Raw genomic sequence first — 7,104 nt, 5'->3', positions numbered from 1 at the left:
GGCCAAGGCAGTTAAACATGGATGCGCCCTTCTCTCTGTGCTCTTTCCTCCTCTGTTCATTGAATATAGAAAATACAGTGAGGGTCTTCAAGGCCCTTGGGTGTGGAGGAGCTCTCAGATGCAAGAAGGCTGGGTACCCGAATGAGCACAGTGTCTTCCAACCCACAGTACTCTGGACCACTTTGACGAGTGCCATTGTGTTAAGTCACTGAGATTTGGGAATATTTGTTATAGCTGTTAGTACATAGCAACTAATATAATTCTCCTTCCTGATGGCCCCTAATAGTACAGTTGAAGACATTTCCTTTGAGTTAATTTCAGTAAACTATAGCTTCTATAAAATTTATGCATATGAGTGTTCATTCCTTTTTTTAATGTTTATTTATTTATTTATTTATTTTGAGGGAGCATAAGTGGGGGAAAAGCAGAGAGAGAGGAGGACAGAAGATCTGACAGCAGCAAGCCTGATGTGGGGCTTGAACTCACCAACTGTGAGATCCTGACCTGAGCCGAAGTCGTTGCTCAACCGTCTGAGCCGCCCAGACGCCCTGTATGTGAGTGTTCATTCTTGACAAATGGTCTGAAGGTCTAATTCAGCCATCCCCCAACCATTCCCACTTTTGACTATATGACTCTGATTTTTGCCAGGGGCGGGGGGATCATCCTTTCTCTAATCTTAGCTGATGTGCTTCTGCAAAAGGTAACTCCCCCCCACCCCCCCGCTGGGTTCGAGGGGTAAGGCACATGACTTGGGCCAAGCCAATGAGGTTATTGAATTCCCCTAGCTCAGTGATTATTCCAGGGATGGATACATCCCCTAAGCAGGTCCAAATTTAATCTCAGGACTTTAGCTGGGCAAGTTGAAATAGACTGTGGCTGTCTTTCACTAGGCATTAACAAGTAAGATGATAGCCGGGGGAGATACCGGCAGCCATCCCGTAATTCTGAAGGAAGCCAGCCTTAGGAGGAAGCGGGCACTATGGATTGTAGAACAGAACAATGAAGACAGAGGCTCCCCGGTATCATTGTCAAGCCACCAGATCAAGCCTCGTCTGAAGACGATGTACTATTGGACTTTTCAGTCAAAAGAGATCAATAAATAGCTCTTATGGTTTCAAGCCAACTGGTTGAGTTCTCATTACTCCTACCCAAAGTGGTCTCAATGGATTCAGCATTATCACCTTTATCATCAAATAAAAAATTTCTTATCAGAAAAGGTAAAAGAGTAAATGATATTAAAAGAGGTGATCTTCAGAAACTGCTTCTAGTTGTAAAATTTAGAGTTTATGAGGCCCAGTCCGAATTCCTAGCACTTAGTAATCTATACATAGAAGTATCTAATTATCTGGACAACCAAAGAGTCTAATTATGAGGAAGCTTTGGGCAGAAAGATGATGAATATTCCATAAAAGAAGCATAGACCTTCCCACACATGGCCAAAATCCCTCGATGACCCTCTATCATTCTTAATGGATTCCAGAAGACTCTATATGACCTGGCTCCTGCCCACCTCTCAGACCTTATTGACTGTACTCCCACCCATCCCTCTCAGCTGACTGAACTTTTAATTCTCAGAGCTCCTTCCTGCCCCAAGACCTTTGCACTTGCCCTTCTCCTGGCTTCTCCTCCTTCTGGCATCTACCCAGATCTCCATTCCTCCTCAGAGAGACCTTCGCCGACCACCCATCTACAGGGCTCTCCCTCTGTGGTATTCTACAAATCACTGTTTAATTCCTCCCCTGTACTTCCTACAACCTAGCGGTGTAAAACTCTTAAAATAAGAGTTCTTCGAGGGCAGAGCCCTTGTCCGTTCTGGTGTCCCCGTGTCTCCAGCACCTGGCACCGTGCCTGACACTGGCTGCCACTGTGTAAAAAATAAAGCCTTAGATGCCCAGTGGAGGCAACAGTGTCCTTTGGAGAGGGGTGGGGAATGGAAGGGACTCGTGGTGTTGTCATAGGGTTGGGGGTTTGGTTGGGAGTTTCTGGGCCAAAGGCAGAGTGACATGGCCCAGGGGCAGGTTGTTGCTTGGGGTTGCTTTTCCAGTGTATTCAGAGAGCATTTTCACAAAGGAACGATGTGGTAGGAAAGAGAAAGGAGAGGGGAGAGGAGAGATTGACAGACAGAGACAAAAGAAGAGAAGCCTCTTCATCCGGAACATAGTGGAAGAAACAATTAGAAGCTTTGCCACACGGGTCACTTCATTCCTGCCTGGTATTTGGGGGTCTGGGCTCTCTCTGCACCTTATGACCCCCAGGAGTTTCTCCTCCCAGGTACAATCTGGGAGGATCCATCTGGGGGAAGAAAAGGACACTCCCGGCCATTGCATTTCGGCATTATCATTCCTTTCCACTCCCTTGTCATGAAGTGGGAATAAAGGTCACTCTCCTAATTTCAGAAGAATTGAAAATGAGTTTTCTTTAGGCAGGAGGGTAACTTCCCCCTCCTCCTCTCGCTGCTGCTAGCTCATATCCACCCGCCCCTCTGGGTTTCAGGGGGACCCCTCTCAATCAAAATACCATTCCTAAATGTAAATCTCATAGCAGAAATGCAAAAGGACACCGAAGGCAGCTGTAGCCTTTTTTTTTTTTTTTTAGCTGAGAAACAGAACATAAGATCTGAACCTACTTCTCTTTTTCTCCTCTTTCCTTTTTCTTTCTTTTCCTAGCAGATAAGGAAAGATGAAGCTGCTTCCTTTAGGGCTTAATTTTCAGAAAGATAATGTCATACTGGCTGTAAGCTCAGAAAAGTGCTCTGGAAATTGATATGAAACAGATCTGACGTGGCGGTTGTCGGATGGCAAAGGAGACCATTAGTTTCCTTGTCTTTCATGTTCCCTCGTTTTGAACATTTTTCTGTCGTTGCGGATGCACCAGCCTCTGCACATGTGGCTGCGGGCACTGCCGTGTGGCTATTGTCGCCTGTGGTCTCCGTGTTACTTACCCGCCTCTTCCAGTCCATCTTGTTGACCCGATCCGCGTTGTCACTATTTCAGGGACAGTTCTGGATCCAGACATCCAGTTCTGGATCCTGGATGGAAAAAGAGGTGACCATCCACATTTCACCGAGGACCCGTGGCCCAGAAATAGTAAATGTTTGTTCGACAAGGGATTTATTACCTTTCATGCCATGACTAAAGTTTAACTTTCATTGACCGACTGCTCCATCCAAATCGGTAAAAATAAATACTCGGGGACGAGTGTCATGGCCCTTTCACTGGCTTCCCCAGCGTCCGACTCCCCACTAAGCCAAACTCTCTATAGCACTTCATCTGAAAAGCAAAAATATAGCCATGCCAGGCGCTGGTATCACACACTCCATGGCTCCCTAGTGCCCTCTGAATTCAGTCCACGCTCCTTACCCAAACTTCAAGGCGCTGCAGGGTCTGGCTCTTTATTGACATCTCCAGCTTATTCTTGCCCCTGCTGTGTCAGAGGCTAGGGGCCAGAATAGGTGCATCACTGAGGGGTCGGTCGCAGAAGCAGCACCACGCCATGTTACGGGATACGTAGGACCTTACAGGAATCAGAACACACACGTGTGTGTGGAAGAAGCTGGGGAAGCAAAGGTCCGTGAAGGGGAGCTGTGGCTGCAGAGAGCTCACCAAGCACGAGTTACTGAGCATCATTACAAGAACTGGTGACGAAAAACAGCCAGAGCTCGCAGGGACATCGGGCCCTTGTCGTGTCCTGCTGAAGCAGAGCTCTGTGAAGAGGGCTGATGGAGGAGTGTCCGCCCCTCACTGCTTGTGAAAGTCTGGGGCACAGGAGAATCCGGCAGAGTGGGACGGGGTGGGGAAGAAGGCAGACACTGTCCGTCCACGCCCCGTGGCCTCACGTTCAAGTTGGCATTGCTTCCTTCCTTCCCGTCCTCCCTCCCCCCCTTCCTCCCGATAGACATCTTGAGTCTGGTCCGAAGCTGGCCCGGGGAAGAGCGAAGCCTGCGTAGGTGGCCCAAGGACATGCAATTTCCATTTTATTAAAAAGGACATGTGTTTGGGGGTGTCTGGGTGGCTCAGTTGGCTAAGCGTCTGACCCTTGGTTTCTGCTCAGGTCAGGATGTCACAGTTCATGAGTCCAGGCTCCATGCTGACAGGGAGGAGCCTGCTTGGGATTCTCTCTCTTCCTCTCTCTCTCTCTCTCTCTCTCTCCCTGCCCCTCCCCCACTTGCACTCTCTGCCTCTCTCAAAATGAATAAATACAACTTTAAAAATAAATAAATAAAAGGGACATATGTTTCCAACATTGCGAAACCACAATCCAGCTCAACTATCCCCTTTTTTTAAAGTTTATTTATTTAATTTTGAGAGAGAGAAGGGGGGAGGGGCAGAGAGAGAGAGAGAGAGAAGGAGAGAGAGAATCCCAAGGAGGCTCCGCACTGTAAGCACAGAGCCTGGTGTGGGGCTCGAACCCACAACTGGGAGATCACGACCTGAGCCAAGATCAAGAGTCGCTTGCTTGCTGGGGGGCGCCTGGGTGGCTCAGTCGGTTGAGGGTCCAACTTTAGCTCAGCTCACGATCTCACAGTTCATGAGTTAAACCCCATGTTGGGCTCTGTGCTGACAGCTCAGAGCCTGGAGCCTGCTTCGGATTCTGTGTCTCCCTCTCTCTGCCCCTCCCCTGCTCGTGCCGTGCTCTCTCTCTCTCGCTCTCAAAAATAAATAAAAACATTAAAAAATTTATTAAAAAGTTTAAAAACAGCACCTCCTTATTGGGAATCAAGTGACACAGAAGTCTGAAAAGGAAAAAACTAAACATTATGTCTCCCTGCCAGCCCCACTCACTCTTTGTTTTATCATCAAACCAGCAGAAGCCCAAAGAGGTTAAGTGTCTCGCCCCTCATCACACAGCCTTATCATTTTGGCTTAATGAAGGAGCCTCTTATGAGTGATCTATCTCTTAAAAGGCTACGCTCTCAAAGCCCGTTCTCCAAAGTGCATCGTCATCCACCCAAGAGGTCCGAGAGTGTCTTCACTTAACAAAATTTGCATTGATCACTGTGGTTGCAATTTCCACTTTGACATGAAATTGGGCAGACTGAGAGTGATTGTCAGGCTGCTGTAGGGTGGTTCTTATGGGGTGGTTGTACCGACCGGAGCAACCACGGATGAGGGGCTGGCCTTGGTCTTGGGGACTCAATTTTATAGTTTACTTGAGCCAAGTCAATGAATTACTAATTTATATTTGCAGTGACCAGAATGCTTGTGGACACATGATCTGGCTCAGGGGCTTTCAAAGTCGTTGATCCTGGCCCACCGTAAGAAATACATTAAAATTTTTTTAATGTTTATTTATTTTTGAGAGAGAGACAAAGTGTGAGTGGGAGAGGGGCAGAGAGAGAGGGAGATGCAGAATAAGAAGCAGGCTCCAGGCTCTGAGCTGTCAGCACAGAGCCCAACGCGGGGCTCGAACTCACGAACTGCAAGATCATGACCTGAGATGAAGTCGGATGCTTACCGACTGAGCCCCCCAGGTGCCCCAAGAAGTACATTTTATGAAGTAGCACACACACACACACACACACACACACACACACACACCAGCACACGTCTGTACCTCTGAAACAAATGTCTCACAAAACAATGCTTAAAACTAACTCTGTGACTCACTGTAATGATTTTTACTCCATTCTATTTTACTTCATTTTAAAATGCTGCTTGCATCTGTCTAGATGTATTTCGTGACCTACCACCCATCAGTCTTGAGTCACGGCTTCAAAATCGCTGATCTAGGGCGCCTCTTCTTTCAATCAAGGAATCTCAGAAGTGGAATTAATCACCAAAGTGCTCATTCTGCCTTGAATCAGAGTCAAGGGTGTCTGAGGGTTTGGAGGGCAAGTTCAGAGAGGTTGCCGTCGGTCCGCCTGGGTTACTTCTGCTCCACGATGGGGCTCACTTCTCAGTGACCACACTGGTTCACGTTGCCAAGCAGTGATCATCGCTCCCGTTTATTGAGGGTTTACAGTGCGCTACGTGATGGAGAGTCAAAGAGGAAGAAAGAGGTCTGATAATAAGGTAGAAAGAAGTGGATAGACACAAGCAAGAGAAAGCAGCCCTCTGTCAAAGTTCCCACCCAGACACAAGTGTCCTGGAAATCGAGTTGTTTTAGCACCTGCCGGCGTCCTTGAGATGTGGCAGGGGAAACACCTGCCACTGACTTGTCAGGGTCACTGAGCATGATACAGTTCGCAAAGCCTTAGGAGAAAACCCCCAGTAAGGGTTTTGCGCAGGAAGGGCTGCTCACGTTCTAGGGTGGGGGCTCAGGACCGCAAATCTCCCCAGCATTCCTGTCATGAGATGAGGGAAAGCAGATGCACAGTCCTCCCGGCATCCCAGGTGGGAATTCTGTGCACAAGATGCTCCTTGATGGAAAAAGAGACATTAGGGAAAAAGAGCCGTCTTGTTTGTTTGTTTTGCATTTGGGAACTCCAGGCAGGCTGCAGGCTGTATGTCTTCGTCTGCTTCTGATCAAGTTCATGTAGATAGCGAATCTCATGGCTGCATATTCTGTTATTTAACTGGTCAATATCAGTGTGTGGGAGAACGCTGGGCTCACAAAAGACAGATGCCCTCTCTTCTGATGCCCTGCGCGAAGCAATCAAGGCAAGAAGGGCTGGGAATGGGAGCCGAAGGTCAACACCAAATTTTCATCTACTTAGATCGTAAATAACTAGACCAAAGATCGTAAATAACTAGACCAAGTTGTAAATAACAACTAGATCGAGATCTAAAACACTGGCAGCCCCCCAGGAGGCTCCCTCCTGCCCTCCCAGTCAGTCCCCCCCTAAGGTAACCCATTCTTCGGACCGACAGCAGCAATTAGTTTTTGCTTGTTTTTCAGTTGCGTGTAAATGGCTCCATAACATATGCATTCTTTTGTGTCTGACTCCTTTGACTCACAATTACGTTCGATTTATGCATGTGGCTGCACGCGCCAGTGGTTCATGCTTTTTCATTGCTGCATCGTATTTCCATTGTATGGCCATGCTATGATTTGTCCATTCCACAGTTGATGGATGTCTGGACTCTTTCTGTTTTGGCTGTGAATAAAGCTGCTGTGAACATCTGAGTACAGATTTTTTGGGGGGTGGGGAGGGGGGCATACCTA

Source organism: Prionailurus viverrinus, chromosome D3 (genome assembly GCF_022837055.1).
Source record: "Prionailurus viverrinus isolate Anna chromosome D3, UM_Priviv_1.0, whole genome shotgun sequence".
NCBI classification, from domain to species: Eukaryota; Metazoa; Chordata; class Mammalia; order Carnivora; family Felidae; genus Prionailurus; species Prionailurus viverrinus.
Note: the sequence above shows the minus strand (reverse complement) of the source record.